The following is a 26,634-nucleotide window of genomic DNA, read 5'->3' on the forward strand; positions in this document are numbered from 1 at the left end:
CGGGCTTTTGGCCCTCATCAGCCAGGATAGCTTGACCCCAGTGCCATGGAGAGCACGGGACCCACGTCTGGGCATACCCGTCGCACTCGGGGTGAGAAATGCAAAATGAACAATTGATGGACAGAATGCAGAACCATGTCATACATTCTCCCCAGTACAGAGATCTGGACCTAAATCCATTGGTTTTTTGCTCACCATGCTATTCAGTTTGAACCCAGCCATATGCAAATCAGTCTTGACCCTGCGCCCAATGGGAACAGTCCAGCCCGAACTGCCAGGCCAGGTGCTCCCTGGACTGTAAGTAAGCATGCTAGTACCGGTTTCGGGCTTTCAGCCCTCATCAGCTAGGATAGCTTGACTCCAGTGGCATGGAGAGCCCAGGACCCATGTCTGGGCATACCCATCCTACTCGGGGTGAAAAATGCAAAAACAACAATTGATGGACAGAATGCAGAACAATGTCATACATTCTCCCCAGTACAGAGATCTGGGCCTAAATCTATTGGTTTTTTGCTCACCATGCCATTCCAGTTTGGACCCAGCCATATGCAAATCTGGCTTGACCCTGCGCCCAATGGGAACAGTCCAGCCCGAACTGCCAGGCCAGGTCCCCCTAGACTGGAAGCAAGCATCCTAGGACCGGTTTTGGTCTTTCAGCCCTCATCAGCCAGGATAGCTTGAATCCAGTGGCATGGAGAGCACGGGACCCACGTCTGGGCATACCCGTCCAACTCGGGGTGAGAAATGCAAAAATAACAATTGATGGACAGAATGCGGAACAATGTCATACATTCACCCCAGTACAGAGATCTGGGCCTAAATCCATTGTTTTTTTGCTCACATGCCATTCAGTTTGGACCCAGCCATACGCTAATCAGTCTTAACCCTGTACCCAATGGGAACAGCCCAATCCGAACTGCCAGGCCAGGTCCTCCCTGGACTGGAAGGAAGCATCCTAGGACCGGTTTCGGGCTTTCAGCCCTCATCAGCCAGGATAGCTTGACTCCAGTGGCATGGAGAGCACGGGACCCACATCTGGGCATACCCGTCCCACTCAGGGTGAGAAATGCAAAAAGAACAATTGATGGACAGAATGCAGAACAATGTCATACATTCACCCCAGTCCAGAGATCTGGGCCTAAATCCATTGTATTTTTTGCTCACCTTGCCATTCCAGTTTGGACCCAGCCATGTGCAAATCAGTCTTGACCCTGCGCCCAATGGGAACAGTCCAGCCCGAACTGACAGACCAGGTCCTCCTTGGACTGGAAGCAAGCATCCTAGGACCAGTTTCAGGCTTTCAACCCTCATCAGCCAGGATAGCTTGACTCCAGTGGCATGGAGAGCCCGGGACCCACGTCTGGGCATTCCCATCCCACTCGGGGTGAGAAATACAAAACGAAGAATTGATGGACAGAATGCAGAACAATGTCATACATCCACCCCAGTACAGAGATCTGGGCCTCAACACATTCTTTTTTTCCTCATCATGCCATCCCTGCTTGGACACAGCCATATGCAAATCAGTCTTGACCCTGCGCCCAATGGGATCAATCCAGGATGAACTGCCGGGCCAGTTGCTCTCTGGACTGAAAGCAAGCATCCTAGCACCGGTTTTGGGCTTTCAGCCCTCATCAGCCAGGATAGCTTGACTACAGTGGCATGGAGTGTACGGGACCCACGTCTGGGCATACCCGTTCCACTTGGGGTGAGAAATTCAAAAAGAACAATTGATTGACAGTATGCAGAACAATGTCATACATTCACCGCAGTACAGAGATCTGGGCCTAAAACCATTGTTGTTTTGCTCACCATGCCATTCCAGTTTGGACCCAGCCATATGCAAATCAGTCTTGACCCTGCGCCCAAGGGGAACAGTCCAGCCCGAGCTGCCAGGCCAGGTCCTCCCTGGACTAGAAGCAAGTATCCTAGGACAGGTTTCAGGTTTTCAGCCCTCATCAGCCAGGATAGCTTGACTCCAGTGGCATGGAGAGCACTGGACCCACATCTGGGCATACCCGTCCCACTTGGGTTGAGAAATGCAAAAAGAACAATTGATCGACAGAATGCAGAACAATGTCATACATTCACCCCAGTACAGAGATCTGGGCCTAAATCCATTGTGTTTTTGATCACCTTGCCATTCCAGTTTGGACCCAGCCATGTGCAAATCAGTCTTGACCCTGCGCCCAATGGGAACAGTCCAGCCCGAACTGACAGGCCAGGTCCTCCCTGGACTGGAAGCAGCATCCTAGGACCGATTTCGAGCTATCAGCCCTCATCAGCCAGGATAGCTTGACCCCCGTTCGATGGAGAGCACGGGACCCACGTCTGGGCATACCCGTCCCACTCGGGGTGAGAAATGCAAAAAGAACAATTGATGGACAGAATGCAGAAGCATGTCATACATTCACCCCAGAACAGAGATCTGGGCCAAAATCCATTGTTTTTTTGCTCACCATGCCATTCAGTTTGAACCCATCCATATGCAAATCAGTCTTGACCTTGCGCCCAATGGGAACAGCCCAGCCCGAACTGCCGGGCCAGTTCCTCCCTGGACTGGAAGCAAGTATCCTAGGACCTGTCTCGGGCTTTCAGCCCTCATCAACCAGGATAGCTTGACTCCAGTGGCATGGAGAGCCCGGGACCCACGTCTGGGCATACCCATCCTACTCGGGGTGAAAAATGCAAAAACAATTGATGGACAGAATGCAGAACAATGTCATCCATTCACCCCAGTACAGAGATCTGGGCCTATATCTATTGGTTTTTTGCTCACCTTGCCATTCAGTTTGAACCCAGCCATATGCAAATCATTCTTGACCCTGCGCCCAATGGGAACAGCCCAGCCCGAACTGCCAGGCCAGTTCCTCCCTGGACTGGAAGCAAGCATCCTAGTACAGGTTTAGGGCTTTCAGCCCTCATCAGCCAGGATAGCTTGACTCCAGTGGTATGGAGTGTACGGGACCCACGTCTGGGCATACCCGTCCCACTCGGGGTGAGAAATGCAAAAAGAACAATTGATGGACAGAATGCAGAACCATGTCATACATTCACCCCAGTACAGAGATCTGGGCCTAAATCCATTGTGTTTTTTGCTCACCATGCCATTCCAGTTTGGACCCAGCCATGTGCAAATCATTCTTGACCCTGCGCCCAATGGGAACAGCCCAGCCCGAACTGCCAGGCCAGTTCCTCCCTGGACTGGAAGCAAGCATCCTAGTACAGGTTTAGGGCTTTCAGCCCTCATCAGCCAGGATAGCTTGACTCCAGTGGAATGGAGAGCACGGGACCCACATCTGGGCAAACACGTCCCACTCAAGGTGAGAAATGCAAAAAGAACAATTGATGGACAGAATGCAGAACAACCTCATACATTCACCCCAGTACAGAGATCTGGGCCTAAATCCATTGTGTTTTTTGCTCACCATGCCATTCAAGTTTGGACCCAGCCATGTGCAAATCAGTCTTGACCCTGCGCCCAATGGGAACAGTCCAGCCCGAACTGACAGGCGAGGTCCTCCCTGGACTGGAAACAAGCATTCTAGGACCGTTCTCGGGCTTTCAGCCCTCATCAGCCAGGATAGCTTGACTCCAGTGGCGTGGAGAGCCCGGGACCCACGTCTGGACAAACCCATCCTACTCGGGATGAGAAATGCAAAAAGAACAATTGATGGACAGAATGCAGAACAATGTCATACATCACCCTAGTTCAGAGATCTGGGCCTAAATCCATTGTTTTTTTGCTCACCATGCCATTCAGTTTGAAGCCAGCCATATGCAAATCAGTCTTGACACTGCACCCAATGGGAACAACCCAGCCCGAACTGCCAGGCCAAGTCTCCCCTGGACTGGAAACAAGCATCCTAGGACAGGTTTAGGGCTTTCAGCCCTCATCAGCCAGGATAGCTTGACTCCAGTGGTATGGAGTGTACGGGACCCACGTCTGGGCATACCCGTCCCACTCGGGGTGAGAAATGCAAAAAGAACAATTGATGGACATAATGCAGAACCATGTCATACATTCACCCCAGTACAGAGATCTGGGCCTAAATCCATTGTGTTTTTTGCTCAACATGCCATTCCAGTTTGGACCCAGCCATGTGCAAATCAGTCTTGACCCTGCGCCCAATGGGAACGGTCCAGCCCGAACTGACAGGCCAGGTCCTCCCTGGACTGGAAACAAGCATCCTAGGACCGGTCTCAGGCTTTCAGCCCTCATCAGCCAGGATAGCTTGACTCCAGTGGCATGGAGAGCCCGGGACCCACGTCTGGGCATACCCATCCTACTCGGGTTGAAAAATGCAAAAACAATTGATGGACAGAATGCAGAACAATGTCATACATTCACCCCAGTACAGAGATCTGGGCCTAAATCTATTGTTTTTTTGCTCACCATGCCATTCAGTTTGAAGCCAGCCATATGCAAATCAGTCTTGACACTGCGCCCAATGGGAACAGCCCAGCCTGAACTGCCAGGCCAAGTCCTCCATGGATTGGAAGCAAGCATCCTAGGACAGGTTTCGGGCTTTCAGCCCTCATCAGCCAGGATAGCTTGACTTCAAGGGCATAGAGAGCACGGGACCACGTCTGGGCATACCCGTCCCACTCGGGGTGAGAAATTCAAAAAGAACAATTGATGGACAGAATGCAGAACCATGTCATACATTCTCCCCAGTACAGAGATCTGGACCTAAATCCATTGGTTTTTTGCTCACCATGCTATTCAGTTTGAACCCAGCCATATGCAAATCAGTCTTGACCCTGCGCCCAATGGGAACAATCCAGGACGAACTGCCAGGCCAGTTTCTCCCTGGACTGGAAGCAAGTATCCTAGGACCGTTTTCGGGCTTTTGGCCCTCATCAGCCAGGATAGCTTGACCCCAGTGCCATGGAGAGCACGGGACCCACGTCTGGGCATACCCGTCGCACTCGGGGTGAGAAATGCAAAATGAACAATTGATGGACAGAATGCAGAACCATGTCATACATTCTCCCCAGTACAGAGATCTGGACCTAAATCCATTGGTTTTTTGCTCACCATGCTATTCAGTTTGAACCCAGCCATATGCAAATCAGTCTTGACCCTGCGCCCAATGGGAACAGTCCAGCCCGAACTGCCAGGCCAGGTGCTCCCTGGACTGTAAGTAAGCATGCTAGTACCGGTTTCGGGCTTTCAGCCCTCATCAGCCAGGATAGCTTGACTCCAGTGGCATGGAGAGCCCGGGACCCATGTCTAGGCATACTCATCCTACTCGGGTGAAAAATGCAAAAACAACAATTGATGGACAGAATGCAGAACAATGTCATACATTCTCCCCAGTACAGAGATCTGGGCCTAAATCTATTGGTTTTTTGCTCACCATGCCATTCCAGTTTGGACCCAGCCATATGCAAATCTGGCTTGACCCTGCGCCCAATGGGAACAGTCCAGCCCGAACTGCCAGGCCAGGTCCCCCTAGACTGGAAGCAAGCATCCTAGGACCGGTTTTGGTCTTTCAGCCCTCATCAGCCAGGATAGCTTGAATCCAGTGGCATGGAGAGCACGGGACCCACGTCTGGGCATACCCGTCCCACTCGGGGTGAGAAATGCAAAAAGAACAATTGATGGACAGAATGCGGAACAATGTCATACATTCACCCCAGTACAGAGATCTGGGCCTAAATCCATTGTTTTTTTGCTCACATGCCATTCAGTTTGGACCCAGCCATACGCTAATCAGTCTTAACCCTGTACCCAATGGGAACAGCCCAACCCGAACTGCCAGGCCAGGTCCTCCCTGGACTGGAAGTAAGCATCCTAGGACCGGTTTTGGGCTTTCAGCCCTCATCAGCCAGGATAGCTTGACTCCAGTGGCATGGAGAGCACGGGACCCACATCTGGGCATTCCCATCCCACTCGGGGTGAGAAATGCAAAAAGAAGAATTGATGGACAGAATGCAGAACAATGTCATACATCCACCCCAGTACAGACATCTGGGCCTCAATACATTCTTTTTTTCCTCATCATGCCATCCCTGCTTGGACACAGCCATATGCAAATCGGTCTTGACCCTGCGCCCAATGGGATCAATCCAGGATGAACTGCCAGGCCAGTTGCTCTCTGGACTGAAAGCAAGCATCCTAGCACCGGTTTTGGGCTTTCAGCCCTCATCAGCCAGGATAGCTTGACTACAGTGGCATGGAGTGTACGGGACCCACGTCTGGGCATACCCGTTCCACTTGGGGTGAGAAATTCAAAAAGAACAATTGATTGACAGTATGCAGAACAATGTCATACATTCACCGCAGTACAGAGATCTGGGCATAAATCCATAGTTTTTTTACTCACCATGCCATTCCAGTTTGGACCCAGCCATATGCAAATCAGTCTTGACCCTGCGCCCAAGGGGAACAGTCCAGCCCGAGCTGCCAGGCCAGGTCCTCCCTGGACTGGAAGCAAGTATCCTAGGACAGGTTTCGGGTTTTCAGCCCTCATCAGCCAGGATAGCTTGACTCCAGTGGCATGGAGAGCACGGGACCCACATCTGGGCATACCCGTCCCACTTGGGTTGAGAAATGCAAAAAGAACAATTGATCGACAGAATGCAGAACAATGTCATACATTCACCCCAGTACAGAGATCTGGGCCTAAATCCATTGTGTTTTTTGATCACCTTGCCATTCCAGTTTGGACCCAGCCATGTGCAAATCAGTCTTGACCCTGCGCCCAATGGGAACAGTCCAGCCCGAACTGACAGGCCAGGTCCTCCCTGGACTGGAAGCAGCATCCTAGGACCGATTTCGAGCTATCAGCCCTCATCAGCCAGAATAGCTTGACCCCCGTTCGATGGAGAGCACGGGACCCACGTCTGGGCATACCCGTCCCACTCGGGGTGAGAAATGCAAAAAGAACAATTGATGGACAGAATGCAGAAGCATGTCATACATTCACCCCAGAACAGAGATCTGGGCCAAAATCCATTGTTTTTTTGCTCACCATGCCATTCAGTTTGAACCCATCCATATGCAAATCAGTCTTGACCTTGCGCCCAATGGGAACAGCCCAGCCCGAACTGCCGGGCCAGTTCCTCCCTGGACTGGAAGCAAGTATCCTAGGACCGGTCTCGGGCTTTCAGCCCTCATCAACCAGGATAGCTTGACTCCAGTGGCATGGAGAGCCCGGGACCCACGTCTGGGCATACCCATCCTACTCGGGGTGAAAAATGCAAAAACAATTGATGGACAGAATGCAGAACAATGTCATCCATTCACCCCAGTACAGAGATCTGGGCCTATATCTATTGGTTTTTTGCTCACCTTGCCATTCAGTTTGAACCCAGCCATATGCAAATCATTCTTGACCCTGCGCCCAATGGGAACAGCCCAGCCCGAACTGCCAGGCCAGTTCCTCCCTGGACTGGAAGCAAGCATCCTAGTACAGGTTTAGGGCTTTCAGCCCTCATCAGCCAGGATAGCTTGACTCCAGTGGAATGGAGAGCACGGGACCCACATCTGGGCAAACCCGTCCCACTCAAGGTGAGAAATGCAAAAAGAACAATTGATGGACAGAATGCAGAACAATCTCATACATTCACCCCAGTACAGAGATCTGGGCCTAAATCCATTGTGTTTTTTGCTCACCATGCCATTCAAGTTTGGACCCAGCCATGTGCAAATCAGTCTTGACCCTGCGCCCAATGGGAACAGTCCAGCCCGAACTGACAGGCGAGGTCCTCCTTGGACTGGAAACAAGCATTCTAGGACCGGTCTCGGGCTTTCAGCCCTCATCAGCCAGGATAGCTTGACTCCAGTGGCATGGAGAGCCCGGGACCCACGTCTGGGCATACCCATCCTACTCGGGTTAAAAAATGCAAAAACAATTGATGGACAGAATGCAGAACAATGTCATACATTCACCCCAGTACAGAGATCTGGGCCTAAATCTATTGGTTTTTGCTCACCATGCCATTCAGTTTGAAGCCAGCCATATGCAAATCAGTCTTGACACTGCGCCCAATGGGAACAGCCCAGCCCGAACTGCCAGGCCAAGTCCTCCCTGGACTGGAAGCAAGCATCCTAGGACAGGTTTCGGGCTTTCAGCCCTCATCAGCCAGGATAGCTTGACTCCAGTGGAATGGAGAGCACGGGACCCACATCTGGGCAAACCCGTCCCACTCAAGGTGAGAAATGCAAAAAGAACAATTGATGGACAGTATGCAGAACAATGTCATACATTCACCCCAGTACAGAGATCTGGGCCTCAATCCATTCTTTTTTTCCTCACCATGCCATTCCTGTTTGGACACAGCCATATGCAAATCAGTCTTGACCCTGCGCCCAATGGGAACAATCCAGGACGAACTGCCAGGCCAGTTGCTCTCTGGACTGGAAGCAAGCATCCTAGCACCGGTTTTGGGCTTTCAGCCCTCCTCAGCCAGGATAGCTTGACTCCAGTGGCATGGAGTGTACGGGACCCACGTCTGGGCATACCCGTCACACTCGGGGTGAGAAATGCAAAAAGAACACTTGATTGACAGTATGCAGAACAATGTCATACATTCACCGCAGTACAGAGATCTGGGCATAAATCCATAGTTTTTTTGCTCACTATGCCATTCCAGTTTGGACCCAGCCATATGCAAATCAGTCTTGACCCTGCGCCCAATGGGAACAGTCCAGCCCGAGCTGCCAGGCCAGGTCCTCCCTCGACTGGAAGAAAGTATCCTAGGACCGATTTCGAGCTATCAGCCCTCATCAGCCAGGATAGCTTGACCACTGTTCGATGGAGAGCACGGGACCCACGTCTGGGCATCCCCGTCCCACTCGGGTGAGAAATGCATAAAGAACAATTGATGGACAGAATGCAGAACCATGTCATACATTCACCCCAGTAGAGAGATCTGGGCCAAAATCCATTGGTTTTTTGCTCACCATGCCATTCAGTTTGAACCCATCCATATGCAAATCAGTCTTGACCTTGCGCCCAATGGGAACAGCCCAGCCCGAACTGCTGGGCCAATTCCTCCCTGGACTGGAAGAAAGCATCCTAGGACATATTTCAGGCTTTCAGCCTTCATCAGCCAGGATAGCTTGACTCCAGTGGCATGGAGTGTACGGGACCTACGTCTGTGCATACCCGTCCCACTCGGGGTGAGAAATGCAAAAAGAACAATTGATTGACAGTATGCAGAACAATGTCATACATTCACCGCAGTACAGAGATCTGGGCATAAATCCATAGTTTTTTTGCTCACTATGCCATTCCAGTTTGGACCCAGCCATATGCAAATCAGTCTTGACCCTGCACTCAATGGGAACAGTCCAGACCGCGCTGCAAGGCCAGGTCCTCCCTGGAATGGAAGCAAGTATCCTAGGACCGATTTTGATCTATCAGCCCTCATCAGCCAGGATAGCTTGACCCCCGTTCCATGGAGAGCACGGGACCGACGTCTGGGCATACCCGTCCCACTCGGGGTGAGAAATGCAAAAAGTACAATTGATGGACAGAATGCAGAACCATGTCATACATTCCCCCCAGTACAGAGATCTGGGCCAAAAACCATTGTTTTTTTGCTCACCATGCCATTCAGTTTGAACCCATCCATATGCAAATCAGTCTTGACCTTGCGCCCAATGGGAACAGCTCAGCCCCGAACTGCCGGGCCAGTTCCTCCCTGGACTGGAAGCAGGCATCCTAGGACAGGTTTCGGGCTTTCAGCCCTCATCAGCCAGGATAGCTTGACTCCAGTGGCATCGAGAGCACGGGACCCACATCTGGGCATACCCGTCCCACTCAGGGTGAGAAATGCAAAAAGAACAATTGATGGACAGAATGCAGAACAATGTCATACATTCACCCCAGTCCAGAGATCTGGGCCTAAATCCATTGTATTTTTTGCTCACCTTGCCATTCCAGTTTGGACCCAGCCATGTGCAAATCAGTCTTGACCCTGCGCCCAATGGGAACAGTCCAGCCCGAACTGACAGACCAGGTCCTCCCTGGATGGAAGCAAGCATCCTAGGACCGGTCTCGGGCTTTCAGCCCTCATCAACCAGGATAGCTTGACTCCAGTTGCATGGAGAGCCCGGGACCCACGTCTGGGCATTCCCATCCTACTCGGGGTGAAAAATGCAAAAACAATTGATGGACAGAATGCAAAACAATGTCATACATTCACCCCAGTACAGAGATCTGGGCCTAAATCTATTGGTTTTTTGCTCACCATGCCATTCAGTTAGAACCCAGCCATATGCAAATCATTCTTGACCCTGCGCCCAATGGGATCAGCCCAGCCCAAACTGCCAGGCCAGTTCCTCCCTGGACTGGAAGCAAGCATCCTAGTACAGGTTTAGGGCTTTCAGCCCTCATCAGCCAGGACAGCTTGACTCCAGTGGCATGGAGAGCACGGGACCCACATCTGGGCATAACCGTCCCACTCGGGATGAGAAATGCAAAAGGAACAATTGATGGACAGAATGCAGAACAATCTCATACATTCACCCCAGTACATAGATCTGGGCCTGAATCCATTGTGTTTTTTGCTCACCATGCCATTCCAGTTTGGACCCAGCCATGTGCAAATCAGTCTTGACACTGCGCCCAATGGGAACAGCCCAGCCCGAACTGCCAGGCCAAGTCCTCCCTGGACTGGAAGCAAGCATCCTAGGACAGGTTTCGGGCTTTCAGCCCTCATCAGCCAGGATAGCTTGACTCCAGTGGAATGGAGAGCACGGGACCCACATCTGGGCAAACCCGTCCCACTCAAGGTGAGAAATGCAAAAAGAACAATTGATGGACAGTATGCAGAACAATGTCATACATTCACCCCAGTACAGAGATCTGGGCCTCAATCCATTGTGTTTTTTGCTCACCATGCCATTCCAGTTTGGACCCAGCCATGTGCAAATCAGTCTTGACCCTGCGCCCAATGGGAACAGCCGAGCACGAACTGCCAGGCCAGGTCCACCCTTGACTGGAAAGAAGCATCCTAGGACCGGTTTCGGGCATTCAGCCCTCATCAGCCAGGATAGCTTGACTCCAGTGCCATGAAGAGCACGGGACCCACGTCTGGGCATACCCGTCCCACTCGGGGTGAGAAATGCAAAAAGAACAATTGATGGACAGAATGCGGAACAATGTTATACATTCACCCCACTACAGAGATCTGGGCCTAAAATCATTGTTTTTTTTGCTCACATGCCATTCAGTTTGGACCCAGCCATACGCTAATCAGTCTTAACCCTGTACCCAATGGGAACAGCCCAACCCGAACTGCCAGGCCAGGTCCTCCCTGGACTGGAAGGAAGCATCCTAGGACCGGTTTGGGTCTTTCAGCCCTCATCAGCCAGGATAGCGTGAATCCAGTGGCATGGAGAGCACATGACGCACGTCTGGACATACCCATCCTTCTCAGGGTGAGAAATGCAAAAAGAATAATTGATGGACAGAATGCAGAACAATATCATACATTCACCCCAGTACAGAGATCTGGGCCTAAATCCATATTTTTTTTGCTCACTATGCCATTCCAGTTTGGACCCAGCCATATGCAAATCAGTCTTGACCCTGCGCCCAATGGGAACAATCCAGGACGAACTGCCAGGCCAGTTGCTCTCTGGACTGGAAGCAAGCATCCTAGCACCGGTTTTGGGCTTTCAGCCATCCTCAGCCAGGATAGCTTGACTCCAGTGGCATGGAGTGTACGGGACCCACGTCTGGGCATACCCGTCACACTCGGGGTGAGAAATGCAAAAAGAACACTTGATTGACAGTATGCAGAACAATGTCATACATTCACCGCAGTACAGAGATCTGCGCATAAATCCATATTTTTTTTGCTCACTATGCCATTCCAGTTTGGACCCAGCCATATGCAAATCAGTCTTGACCCTGCGCCCAATGGGAACAGTCCAGCCCGAGCTGCCAGGCCAGGTCCTCCCTCGACTGGAAGAAAGTATCCTAGGACCGATTTCGAGCTATCAGCCCTCATCAGCCAGGATAGCTTGACCACTGTTCGATGGAGAGCACGGGACCCACGTCTGGGCATACCCGTCCCACTCGGGTGAGAAATGCATAAAGAACAATTGATGGACAGAATGCAGAACCATGTCATACATTCACCCCAGTAGAGAGATCTGGGCCAAAATCCATTGGTTTTTTGCTCACCATGCCATTCAGTTTGAACCCATCCATATGCAAATCAGTCTTGACCTTGCGCCCAATGGGAACAGCCCAGCCTGAACTGCTGGGCCAATTCCTCCCTGGACTGGAAGAAAGCATCCTAGGACATATTTCAGGCTTTCAGCCTTCATCAGCCAGGATAGCTTGACTCCAGTGGCATGGAGTGTACGGGACCTACGTCTGTGCATACCCGTCCCACTCGGGGTGAGAAATGCAAAAAGAACAATTGATTGACAGTATGCAGAACAATGTCATACATTCACCGCAGTACAGAGATCTGGGCATAAATCCATAGTTTTTTTGCTCACTATGCCATTCCAGTTTGGACCCAGCCATATGCAAATCAGTCTTGACCCTGCACTCAATGGGAACAGTCCAGACCGCGCTGCAAGGCCAGGTCCTCCCTGGAATGGAAGCAAGTATCCTAGGACCGATTTTGATCTATCAGCCCTCATCAGCCAGGATAGCTTGACCCCCGTTCCATGGAGAGCACGGGACCGACGTCTGGGCATACCCGTCCCACTCGGGGTGAGAAATGCAAAAAGTACAATTGATGGACAGAATGCAGAACCATGTCATACATTCCCCCCAGTACAGAGATCTGGGCCAAAAACCATTGTTTTTTTGCTCACCATGCCATTCAGTTTGAACCCATCCATATGCAAATCAGTCTTGACCTTGCGCCCAATGGGAACAGCTCAGCCCCGAACTGCCGGGCCAGTTCCTCCCTGGACTGGAAGCAGGCATCCTAGGACAGGTTTCGGGCTTTCAGCCCTCATCAGCCAGGATAGCTTGACTCCAGTGGCATCGAGAGCACGGGACCCACATCTGGGCATACCCGTCCCACTCAGGGTGAGAAATGCAAAAAGAACAATTGATGGACAGAATGCAGAACAATGTCATACATTCACCCCAGTCCAGAGATCTGGGCCTAAATCCATTGTATTTTTTGCTCACCTTGCCATTCCAGTTTGGACCCAGCCATGTGCAAATCAGTCTTGACCCTGCGCCCAATGGGAACAGTCCAGCCCGAACTGACAGACCAGGTCCTCCCTGGATGGAAGCAAGCATCCTAGGACCGGTCTCGGGCTTTCAGCCCTCATCAACCAGGATAGCTTGACTCCAGTGGCATGGAGAGCCCGGGACCCACGTCTGGGCATTCCCATCCTACTCGGGGTGAAAAATGCAAAAACAATTGATGGACAGAATGCAAAACAATGTCATACATTCACCCCAGTACAGAGATCTGGGCCTAAATCTATTGGTTTTTTGCTCACCATGCCATTCAGTTAGAACCCAGCCATATGCAAATCATTCTTGACCCTGCGCCCAATGGGATCAGCCCAGCCCGAACTGCCAGGCCAGTTCCTCCCTGGACTGGAAGCAAGCATCCTAGTACAGGTTTAGGGCTTTCAGCCCTCATCAGCCAGGACAGCTTGACTCCAGTGGCATGGAGAGCACGGGACCCACATCTGGGCATAACCGTCCCACTCGGGGTGAGAAATGCAAAAGGAACAATTGATGGACAGAATGCAGAACAATCTCATACATTCACCCCAGTACATAGATCTGGGCCTGAATCCATTGTGTTTTTTGCTCACCATGCCATTCCAGTTTGGACCCAGCCATGTGCAAATCAGTCTTGACCCTGCGCCCAAGGGGAACAGTCCAGCCCGAACTGCCAGGCCAGGTCCTCCATGGACTGGAAACAAGCATCCTAGGACCGGTCTCGGGCTTTCAACCCTCATCAGCCAGAATAGCTTGACTCCAGTGGCATAGAGAGCACGGGACCCACGGCTGGGCATACCCGTCCCACTCGGGATGAGAAATGCAAAAAGAACAATTGATGGACAGAATGCAGAACAATGTCATACATCACCCTAGTTCAGAGATCTGGGCCTAAATCCATTGTTTTTTTGCTCACCATGTTATTCAGTTTGAAGCCAGCCATATGCAAATCAGTCTTGACACTGCACCCAATGGGAACAACCCAGCCCGAACTGCCAGGCCAAGTCTCGCCTGGACTGGAAGCAAGCATCCTAGGACAGGTTTCGGGCTTTCAGCCCTCATCAGCCAGGATAGCTTGACTCCAGTGGTATGGAGTGTACGGGACCCACGTCTGGGCATACCCGTCCCACTCGGGGTGAGAAATGCAAAAAGAACAATTGATGGACAGAATGCAGAACCATGTCATACATTCACCCCAGTACAGAGATCTGGGCCTAAATCCATTGTGTTTTTTGCTCACCATGCCATTCCAGTTTGGCCCCAGCCATGTGCAAATCAGTCTTGACCCTGCGCCCAATGGGAACGGTCCAGCCCGAACTGACAGGCCAGGTCCTCCCTGGACTGGAAACAAGCATCCTAGGACTGGTCTCAGGCTTTCAGCCCTCATCAGCCAGGATAGCTTGACTCCAGTGGCATGGAGAGCCCGGGACCCACGTCTGGGCATACCCATCCTACTCGGGTTGAAAAATGCAAAAACAATTGATGGACAGAATGCAGAACAATGTCATACATTCACCCCAGTACAGAGATCTGGGCCTAAATATATTGTTTTTTTGCTCACCATGCCATTCAGTTTGAAGCCAGCCATATGCAAATCAGTCTTGACACTGCGCCCAATGGGAACAGCCCAGCCTGAACTGCCAGGCCAAGTCCTCCATGGATTGGAAGCAAGCATCCTAGGACAGGTTTCGGGCTTTCAGCCCTCATCAGCCAGGATAGCTTGACTTCAAGGGCATAGAGAGCACGGGACCACGTCTGGGCATACCCGGACCACTCGGGGTGAGAAATTCAAAAAGAACAATTGATGGACAGAAAGCAGAACAATGTCATACATCCACCCCCGTACAGAGATCTGGGCCTAAATCCATTCTTTTTTTCCTCACCATGCCATTCAAGTTTGGACACAGCCATATGCAAATCAGTCTTGACCCTGCGCCCAATGGGAACAATCCAGGACGAACTGCCAGGCCAGTTTCTCCCTGGACTGGAAGCAAGTATCCTAGGACCGTTTTCGGGCTTTCGGCCCTCATCAGCCAGGATAGCTTGACCCCAGTGCCATGGAGAGCACGGGACCCACGTCTGGGCATACCCGTCGCACTCGGGGTGAGAAATGCAAAATGAACAATTGATGGACAGAATGCAGAACAATCTCATACATTCTCCCCAGTACAGAGATCTGGACCTAAATCCATTGGTTTTTTGCTCACCATGCTATTCAGTTTGAACCCAGCCATATGCAAATCAGTCTTGACCCTGCGCCCAATGGGAACAGTCCAGCCCGAACTGCCAGGCCAGGTGCTCCCTGGACTGGAAGTAAGCATGCTAGTACCGGTTTCGGGCTTTCAGCCCTCATCAGCCAGGATAGCTTGACTCCAGTGGCATGGAGAGCCCGGGACCCATGTCTGGGCATACCCATCCTACTCGGGGTGAAAAATGCAAAAACAATTGATGGACAGAATGCAGAACAATGTAATACATTCTCCCCAGTACAGAGATCTGGGCCTAAATCTATTGGTTTTTTGCTCACCATGCATTCCAGTTTGGACCCAGCCATATGCAAATCTGGCTTGACCCTGCGCCCAATGGGAACAGTCCAGCCCGAACTGCCAGGCCAGGTCCCCCTAGACTGGAAGCAAGCATCCTAGGACCGGTTTTGGTCTTTTAGCCCTCATCAGCCAGGATAGCTTGAATCCAGTGGCATGGAGAGCACGGGACCCACGTCTGGGCATACCCGTCCCACTCGGGGTGAGAAAGGCAAAAAGAACAATTGATGGACAGAATGCAGAAAAATGTCATACATTCACCCCAGTGCAGAGATCTGGGCCTAAATACATTCTTTTTTTGCTCACCATGCCATTCCAGTTTGAACCCAGCCATATGCAAATCAGTCTTGACCCTGCGCCCAATGGAAACAATGCAGCCCGAGCTGCCAGGCCAGAGTCCTTCTTGGACTGGAAGCAAACATCCTAGGACAGGTTTCGGGCTTTCAGCCCTGATCAGCCAGGATAGCTTGACTCCAGTGGCATGGAGAGCACGGGACCCACATCTGGGCATTCCCGTCCCACTCGGGGTGAGAAATGCAAAAAGAACAATTGATGGACAGAATGCAAAACAATGTCATACATTCACCCCAGTACAGAGATCTGGGCCTAAATCCATTGTGTATTTTGCTCACCATGCCATCCCATTTTGGACCCAGCCATGTGCAAATCAGTCTTGATCCTGCGCTCAATGGGAACAATCTAGGACGAGCTGCCAGGCCAGTTGCTCTCTGGACTGGAAGCAAGCAACTTAGGATCAGTTTCGGGCTTTCAGCCCTCATCAGCCAGAATAGCTTGACTCCAGTGGCATGGAGAGTGCAGGACCCACGTCTGGGAATACCCGTCACACTCGGGGTGAGAAATGCAAAAAGAACAGTTGATGGACAGTATGCAGAACAATGTCATACATTCCCTGCAATACAGAGATCTGGGCCTAAATCCATTGTTTTTTGATCACCTTGCCATTCTAGTTTGGACCCAGCCATATGCAAATCAGTCTTGACCCTGCGCCCAATGGGAACAGTCCAGCCCGAGCTGCCAGGCCAGAGTCCTTCCTAGACTGGAAGCAAGTATCCTAGGACCGATTTCGGGCTTTCAGCCCTCATCAACCAGGATAGCTTGACCCCAGTGGCATGGAGAGCACGGGACCGACGTCTGGACACACACATCCCACTCGCGGTGAGAAATGCAAAAAGAACAATTGATGGACAGAATGCAGTGCAATGTCATACATTCACCCCAGTACAGAGATCTGGGCCTAAATCTATTGTTTTTTGCTCATCATGTCATTTCAGTTGGGACCCAGCCATATGCAAATTAGTCTTGACCCTGTGCCCAATGGGAACAGCCGAGCCCGAACTGCCAGGCCAGGTCCTCCCTGGACTGGAAGGAAGCATCCTAGGACCGGTTTCGGGCATTAAGTCCGCATCAGCCAGGATAGCTTGACTCCAGTGCCATAGTGCCATGAAGAGCACGGGACCACGTCTGGGCATACCCGTCCCACTCGGGGTGAGAAATGCAAAAAGACCAATTGATGGATTGAATGCATAACAATGTCATACATTCAACCCAGTACAGAGATCTGGGCCTAAATCCACTGTTTTTTCTTGCTCACCATGCCTTTCCAGTTTGGACCCAGCCATATGCAAATCAGTCTTGACCCTGCGCCCAATGGGAACAGTCCAGCCCGAACTGCCAGGCCAGAATCCTTCCTGGACTGGAAGCAAGTATCTTAGGACCGATTTTGGGCTTTCAGCCCGCATCAACCAGGATAGCTTGACCCCAGTGGCATGGAGAGCACAGGTCCCACGTCTGGGCATACACATCCCACTCGGGGTGAGAAATGCAGAAAAAACAATTAATGGACAGAATGCAGAACAATGTTATACATTCACCCCAGTACAAAGATCTGGGCCTAAATCTATTGTTTTTTCTCATCATGTCATTCTAGTTTGGACCCAGCCATATGCAAATCAGTCTTGACCCTGTGCCCAATGGGAACAGTCCAGCCCGAACTGACAGACCAGGTCCTCCCTGGATGGAAGCAAGTATCCTAGGACCGATTTTGGGCTTTCAGCCCGCATCAACCAGGATAGCTTGACCCCAGTGGCATGGAGAGCACAGGTCCCACGTCTGGGCATACCCATCCTACTCGGGGTGAAAAATGCAAAAACAATTGATGGACAGAATGCAAAACAATGTCATACATTCACCCCAGTACAGAGATCTCGGCCTAAATCTATTGGTTTTTTGCTCACCATGCCATTCAGTTTGAACCCAGCCATATGCAAATCATTCTTGACCCTGCGCCCAATGGGAACAGCTCAGCCCGAACTGCCAGGCCAGTTCCTCCCTGGACTGGAAGCAAGCATCCTAGTACAGGTTTAGGGCTTTCAGCCCTCATCAGCCAGGATAGCTTGACTCCAGTGGCGTGGAGAGCACGGGACCACGTCTGGGGATACCCGTCCCACTCGGGGTGAGAAATGCAAAAAGAACAATTGATGGACAGAATGCAGAACAATCTCATACATTCACCCCAGTACAGAGATCTGGGCCTAAATCCATTGTGTTTTTTGCTCACCATGCCATTCCAGATTGGACCCAGCCATATGCAAATCAGTCTTGACCCTGCGCCCAATGGGAACAGTGCAGACCGAGCTGCCAGGCCAAGTCCTCCCTGGACTGGAAGCAAGCATCCTAGGACAGGTTTCGGGCTTTCAGCCCTCATCAGCCAGGATAGCTTGACCCCAGTGGCATGGAGAGCACGGGACCCACGTCTGGGCATACACATCCCACTCGGGGTGAGAAATGCAAAAAGAATACTTGATGGACAGAATGCAGAACAATGTCATACATTCACCCCAGTACAGAGATCTCGGCCTAAATCTATTGTTTTTTGCTCATCATGTCATTCCAGTTTGGACCCAGCCATATGCAAATCAGTCTTGACCCTGTGCCCAATGGGAACAATCCAGGACAAACTGCCAGGCCAGTTCCTCTCTGGACTGGAAGTAAGCATCCTAGTACCGGTTTCAGGATTTCAGCCCTTATCAGCCAGGGTAGCTTGACTCCAGTGGCATGGAGAGTATTGAACCCACGTCTGGGCATACTCGTCCCACTCAGGTTGAGAAATGCAAAAAGAACAATTGATGGACAGAATGCAGAACAATGTCACACATTCACCCCAGTCCAGAGATCTGGGCCTAAATCCATTGTATTTTTTGCTCACCTTGCCATTCCAGTTTGGACCCAGCCATGTGCAAATCAGTCTTGACCCTGCGCCCAATGGGAACAGTCCAGCCCGAACTGACAGACCAGGTCCTCCCTGGATGGAAGCAAGCATCCTAGGACCGGTCTCGGGCTTTCAGCCCTCATCAACCAGGATAGCTTGACTCCAGTGGCATGGAGAGCCCGGGACCCACGTCTGGGCATTCCCATCCTACTCGGGGTGAAAAATGCAAAAACAATTGATGGACAGAATGCAAAACAATGTCATACATTCACCCCAGTACAGAGATCTGGGCCTAAATCTATTGGTTTTTTGCTCACCATGCCATTCAGTTAGAACCCAGCCATATGCAAATCATTCTTGACCCTGCGCCCAATGGGATCAGCCCAGCCCGAACTGCCAGGCCAGTTCCTCCCTGGACTGGAAGCAAGCATCCTAGTACAGGTTTAGGGCTTTCAGCCCTCATCAGCCAGGACAGCTTGACTCCAGTGGCATGGAGAGCACGGGACCCACATCTGGGCATAACCGTCCCACTCGGGGTGAGAAATGCAAAAGGAACAATTGATGGACAGAATGCAGAACAATCTCATACATTCACCCCAGTACATAGATCTGGGCCTGAATCCATTGTGTTTTTTGCTCACCATGCCATTCCAGTTTGGACCCAGCCATGTGCAAATCAGTCTTGACCCTGCGCCCAATGGGAACAGTCCAGCCCGAACTGCCAGGCCAGGTCCTCCATGGACTGGAAACAAGCATCCTAGGACCGGTCTCGGGCTTTCAACCCTCATCAGCCAGAATAGCTTGACTCCAGTGGCATAGAGAGCACGGGACCCACGGCTGGGCATACCCGTCCCACTCGGGATGAGAAATGCAAAAAGAACAATTGATGGACAGAATGCAGAACAATGTCATACATCACCCTAGTTCAGAGATCTGGGCCTAAATCCATTGTTTTTTTGCTCACCATGTTATTCAGTTTGAAGCCAGCCATATGCAAATCAGTCTTGACACTGCACCCAATGGGAACAACCCAGCCCGAACTGCCAGGCCAAGTCTCGCCTGGACTGGAAGCAAGCATCCTAGGACAGGTTTCGGGCTTTCAGCCCTCATCAGCCAGGATAGCTTGACTCCAGTGGTATGGAGTGTATGGGACCCACGTCTGGGCATACCCGTCCCACTCGGGGTGAGAAATGCAAAAAGAACAATTGATGGACAGAATGCAGAACCATGTCATACATTCACCCCAGTACAGAGATCTGGGCCTAAATCCATTGTGTTTTTTGCTCACCATGCCATTCCAGTTTGGCCCCAGCCATGTGCAAATCAGTCTTGACCCTGCGCCCAATGGGAACGGTCCAGCCCGAACTGACAGGCCAGGTCCTCCCTGGACTGGAAACAAGCATCCTAGGACCGGTCTCAGGCTTTCAGCCCTCATCAGCCAGGATAGCTTGACTCCAGTGGCATGGAGAGCCCGGGACCCACGTCTGGGCATACCCATCCTACTCGGGTTGAAAAATGCAAAAACAATTGATGGATAGAATGCAGAACAATGTCATACATTCACCCCAGTACAGAGATCTGGGCCTAAATATATTGTTTTTTTGCTCACCATGCCATTCAGTTTGAAGCCAGCCATATGCAAATCAGTCTTGACACTGCGCCCAATGGGAACAGCCCAGCCTGAACTGCCAGGCCAAGTCCTCCATGGATTGGAAGCAAGCATCCTAGGACAGGTTTCGGGCTTTCAGCCCTCATCAGCCAGGATAGCTTGACTTCAAGGGCATAGAGAGCACGGGACCACGTCTGGGCATACCCGGACCACTCGGGGTGAGAAATTCAAAAAGAACAATTGATGGACAGAAAGCAGAACAATGTCATACATCCACCCCCGTACAGAGATCTGGGCCTAAATCCATTCTTTTTTTCCTCACCATGCCATTCAAGTTTGGACACAGCCATATGCAAATCAGTCTTGACCCTGCGCCCAATGGGAACAATCCAGGACGAACTGCCAGGCCAGTTTCTCCCTGGACTGGAAGCAAGTATCCTAGGACCGTTTTCGGGCTTTTGGCCCTCATCAGCCAGGATAGCTTGACCCCAGTGCCATGGAGAGCACGGGACCCACGTCTGGGCATACCCGTCGCACTCGGGGTGAGAAATGCAAAATGAACAATTGATGGACAGAATGCAGAACAATCTCATACATTCTCCCCAGTACAGAGATCTGGACCTAAATCCATTGGTTTTTTGCTCACCATGCTACTCAGTTTGAACCCAGCCATATGCAAATCAGTCTTGACCCTGCGCCCAATGGGAACAGTCCAGCCCGAACTGCCAGGCCAGGTGCTCCCTGGACTGGAAGTAAGCATGCTAGTACCGGTTTCGGGCTTTCAGCCCTCATCAGCCAGGATAGCTTGACTCCAGTGGCATGGAGAGCCCGGGACCCATGTCTGGGCATACCCATCCTACTCGGGGTGAAAAATGCAAAAACAACAATTGATGGACAGAATGCAGAACAATGTAATACATTCTCCCCAGTACAGAGATCTGGGCCTAAATCTATTGGTTTTTTGCTCACCATGCCATTCCAGTTTGGACCCAGCCATATGCAAATCTGGCTTGACCCTGCGCCCAATGGGAACAGTCCAGCCCGAACTGCCAGGCCAGGTCCCCCTAGACTGGAAGCAAGCATCCTAGGACCGGTTTTGGTCTTTTAGCCCTCATCAGCCAGGATAGCTTGAATCCAGTGGCATGGAGAGCACGGGACCCACGTCTGGGCATACCCGTCCCACTCGGGGTGAGAAAGGCAAAAAGAACAATTGATGGACAGAATGCAGAAAAATGTCATACATTCACCCCAGTGCAGAGATCTGGGCCTAAAATACATTCTTTTTTTGCTCACCGTGCCATTCCAGTTTGAACCCAGCCATATGCAAATCAGTCTTGACCCTGCGCCCAATGGAAACAATGCAGCCCGAGCTGCCAGGCCAGAGTCCTTCTTGGACTGGAAGCAAACATCCTAGGACAGGTTTCGGGCTTTCAGCCCTGATCAGCCAGGATAGCTTGACTCCAGTGGCATGGAGACCACGGGACCCACATCTGGGCATTCCCGTCCCACTCGGGGTGAGAAATGCAAAAAGAACAATTGATGGACAGAATGCAAAACAATGTCATACATTCACCCCAGTACAGAGATCTGGGCCTAAATCCATTGTGTATTTTGCTCACCATGCCATCCCATTTTGGACCCAGCCATGTGCAAATCAGTCTTGATCCTGCGCTCAATGGGAACAATCTAGGACGAGCTGCCAGGCCAGTTGCTCTCTGGACTGGAAGCAAGCAACTTAGGATCGGTTTCGGGCTTTCAGCCCTCATCAGCCAGAATAGCTTGACTCCAGTGGCATGGAGAGTGCAGGACCCACGTCTGGGAATACCCGTCACACTCGGGGTGAGAAATGCAAAAAGAACAGTTGATGGACAGTATGCAGAACAATGTCATACATTCCCTGCAATACAGAGATCTGGGCCTAAATCCATTGTTTTTTGATCACCTTGCCATTCCAGTTTGGACCCAGCCATATGCAAATCAGTCTTGACCCTGCGCCCAATGGGAACAGTCCAGCCCGAGCTGCCAGGCCAGAGTCCTTCCTAGACTGGAAGCAAGTATCCTAGGACCGATTTCGGGCTTTCAGCCCTCATCAACCAGGATAGCTTGACCCCAGTGGCATGGAGAGCACGGGACCGACGTCTGGACACACACATCCCACTCGCGGTGAGAAATGCAAAAAGAACAATTGATGGACAGAATGCAGTGCAATGTCATACATTCACCCCAGTACAGAGATCTGGGCCTAAATCTATTGTTTTTTGCTCATCATGTCATTTCAGTTGGGACCCAGCCATATGCAAATCAGTCTTGACCCTGTGCCCAATGGGAACAGCCGAGCCCGAACTGCCAGGCTAGGTCCTCCCTGGACTGGAAGGAAGCATCCTAGGACCGGTTTCGGGCATTCAGTCCGCATCAGCCAGGATAGCTTGACTCCAGTGCCATAGTGCCATGAAGAGCACGGGACCCACGTCTGGGCATACCCGTCCCACTCGGGGTGAGAAATGCAAAAAGACCAATTGATGGATTGAATGCATAACAATGTCATACATTCAACCCAGTACAGAGATCTGGGCCTAAATCCACTGTTTTTTCTTGCTCACCATGCCTTTCCAGTTTGGACCCAGCCATATGCAAATCAGTCTTGACCCTGCGCCCAATGGGAACAGTCCAGCCCGAACTGCCAGGCCAGAATCCTTCCTGGACTGGAAGCAAGTATCCTAGGACCGATTTTGGGCTTTCAGCCCGCATCAACCAGGATAGCTTGACCCCAGTGGCATGGAGAGCACAGGTCCCACGTCTGGGCATACACATCCCACTCGGGGTGAGAAATGCAAAAAGAACAATTGATGGACAGAATGCAGAACAATGTCATACATCCACCCCAGTACAGAGATCTGGGCCTCAATCCATTCCTTTTTTCCTCACCATGCAATTCCTGTTGGGACACAGCCACATGCAAATCAGTCTTGACCCTGCGCCCAATGGGAACAATCCAGGACGAACTGCCGGGCCAGTTGCTCTCTGGACTGGAAGCAAGCATCCTAGGGTTTTCAGCCCTCATCAGCCAGGATAGCTTGACTCCAGTGGCATGGAGTGTACGGGACCCACGTCTGGGCATACCCGTCCCACTTGGGGTGAGAAATGCAAAAAGAACAATTGATTGACAGTATGCAGAACAATGTCATACATTCACCACAGTACAGAGATCTGGGCATAAATTCATTGTTCTTTTTGCTCACCATTCCATTCCAGTTTGGACCCAGCCATATGCAAATCAGTCTTGACCCTGCACCCAATGGGAACAGTCCAGCCCGAGCTGCCAGGCCAGAATCCTTCCTGGACTGGAGGCAAGTATCCTAGGACCGATTTTGGGCTTTCAGCCCGCATCAACCAGGATAGCTTGACCCCAGTGGCATGGAGAGCACAGGTCCCATGTCTGGGCATACACATCCCACTCGGGGTGAGAAATGCAAAAAGAACAATTGATGGACAGAATGCAGAACAATGTCATACATTCACCCCAGTACAGAGATCTGGGCCTAAATTGATTGTTTTATTGCTCACCATGCCATTCCAGTTTGGACCCAGCCATATGCAAATCAGTCTTGACCCTGCGCCCAATGGGAACAGTGCAGACCGAGCTGCCAGTCCAAGTCCTCCCTGGACTGGAAGCAAGCATCCAAGTACCGGTTTCGGGCATTCAGCCCTCATCAGCCAGGATAGCTTGACTCCAGTGCCATGTAGAGCACGGGACCCACGTCTGGGCATACCCGTCCCACTCGGGGTGAGAAATGCAAAAAAGACCAATTGATGGATTGAATGCAGAACAATGTCATACATTCAACCCAGTACAGAGATCTGGGCCTAAATCCACTGTTTTTTCTTGCTCACCATGCCTTTCCAGTTTGGACCCAGCCATGTGCAAATCAGTCTTGACCCTGCGTCCAATGGGAACAGTCCGGCCCGAACTGCCAGGCCAAGTCCTCCCTGGACTGGAAGCAAGCATCCTTGGACATGTTTCGGGCTTTCAGCCCTCATCAGCCAGGATAGCTTGACTCCAGTGGCATGGAGAGCACGGGACCATGTCTGGGCATACCCGTCCCACTCAGGGTGAGAAATGCAAAAAGAACAATTGATGGACAGAATGCAGAACAATGTCATACATTCACCCCAGTACAGAGATCTGGGCCTAAATCCATTGTTTTTTTGGCTCACATTCCATTCAGTTTGGACCGAGCCATACGCTAATCAGTCTTGACCCTGCACCCAATGGGAACAGCCCAACCCAAACTGCCAGGCCAGGTCCTCCCTGGACTGGAAGGAAGCATCCTAGGACAGGTTTCTGCCTTTCAGCCCTCATCAGCCAGGATAGATTGACTCCAGTGGCATGGAGAGCACATGACGCACGTCTGGACATACCCATCCCACTCAGGGTGAGAAATGCAAAAAGAATAATTGATGGACAGAATGCAGAACAATATCATACATTCACCCCAGTACAGAGATCTGGGCCTAAATCCATTCTTTTTTTGCTCACCATGCCATTCCAGTTTGAACCCAGCCATATGCAAATCAGTCTTGACCCTGTGCCCAATGGGAACAATGCAGCCCGAACTGCTAGGCGAGGTCCTCCCTGGACTGGGAGCAAGCATCCTAGGACCAATTTCGGGCTTTCAGCCCTCATCAGCCAGGATAGCGTGACTCCAGTGGCATGCGACCCACCTCTGGGCACACCCGTCCCATTCGGGATGAGAAATACAAAAAGAACAATTGATGGACAGAATGCAGAACAATGTCATACATCCACCCCAGTACAGAGATCTGGGCCTCAAGCCATTCTGTTTTTCCTCACCATGCCATTCCTGTTTGGACACGGCCATATGCAAATCAGTCTTGACCCTGCGCCCAATGGGAACAATCCAGGATGAACTGCCGGGCCACTTGCTCTCTGGACTGGAAGCAAGCATCCTAGGACCGGTTTTGGGCTTTCAGCCCTCATCAGCCAGGATAGCTTGACTCCAGTGGCATGGAGTGTATGGGACCCACGTCTGGGCATACCCGTCAAACTCGGGGTGAGAAATGCAAAAAGAACAATTGATGGACAGTATGCAGAACAATGTCATACATGCACCGTCGTACAGAGATCTGGGCATAAATCCATTGTTTTTTTGCTCACCATGCAATTCCAGTTTGGACCCAGCCATATGCAAATCAGTCTTGACCCTGCGCCCAATGGGAACAGTCCAGCCCGAGCTGCCAGGCCAGAGTCCTTCCTCGACTGGAAGCAAGCATCCTAGGACCGGTCTCGGTCTTTCAGCCCTCATCAACCAGGATAGCTTGACTCCAGTGGCATGGAGAGCACGGGACCCACGTCTGGTCATACCCGTCCCACTCGGGGTGAGAAATGCAAAAAGAACAATTGATGGACAGAATGCAGAACAATGTCATACATACAACCCAGTACAGAGATCTGGGCCTAAATCCATTCTTTTTTTGCTCACCATGCCATTCCAGTTTGAACCCAGGCATATTCAAATCAGTCTTGACCCTGCGCCCAATGGGAACAGCCGAGCCCGAACTGCCAGGCCAGGTCCTCCCTGGACTGGAAGGAAGCATCCTAGGGCCGGTTTCGGGCTTTCAGCCCTCATCAGCCAGGATAGCTTGACTCCGGTGGCATGGAGAGTACGCGACCCACCTCTGGGTATACCCGTCCCACTCGGGGTGAGAAATACAAAAAGAACAATTGATGGACAGAATGCAGAACAATGTCATACATCCACCCCAGTACAGAGATCTGGGCCTCAATCCATTCCTTTTTTCCGCACCATGCCATTCCTGTTGGGACACAGCCACATGCAAATCAGTCTTGACCCTGCGCCCAATGGGAACAATCCAGGACGAACTGCCGGGCCAGTTGCTCTCTGGACTGGAAGCAAGCATCCTAGGGTTTTCAGCCCTCATCAGCCAGGATAGCTTGACTCCAGTGACATGGAGTGTACGGGACCCACGTCTGGGCATACCCGTCCCACTTGGGGTGAGAAATGCAAAAAGAACAATTGATTGACAGTATGCAGAACAATG

The sequence above is a fragment of the Triturus cristatus genome, chromosome 1_1, assembly GCF_964204655.1.
Source record: "Triturus cristatus chromosome 1_1, aTriCri1.1, whole genome shotgun sequence".
In the NCBI taxonomy this organism is placed as follows: domain Eukaryota; kingdom Metazoa; phylum Chordata; class Amphibia; order Caudata; family Salamandridae; genus Triturus; species Triturus cristatus.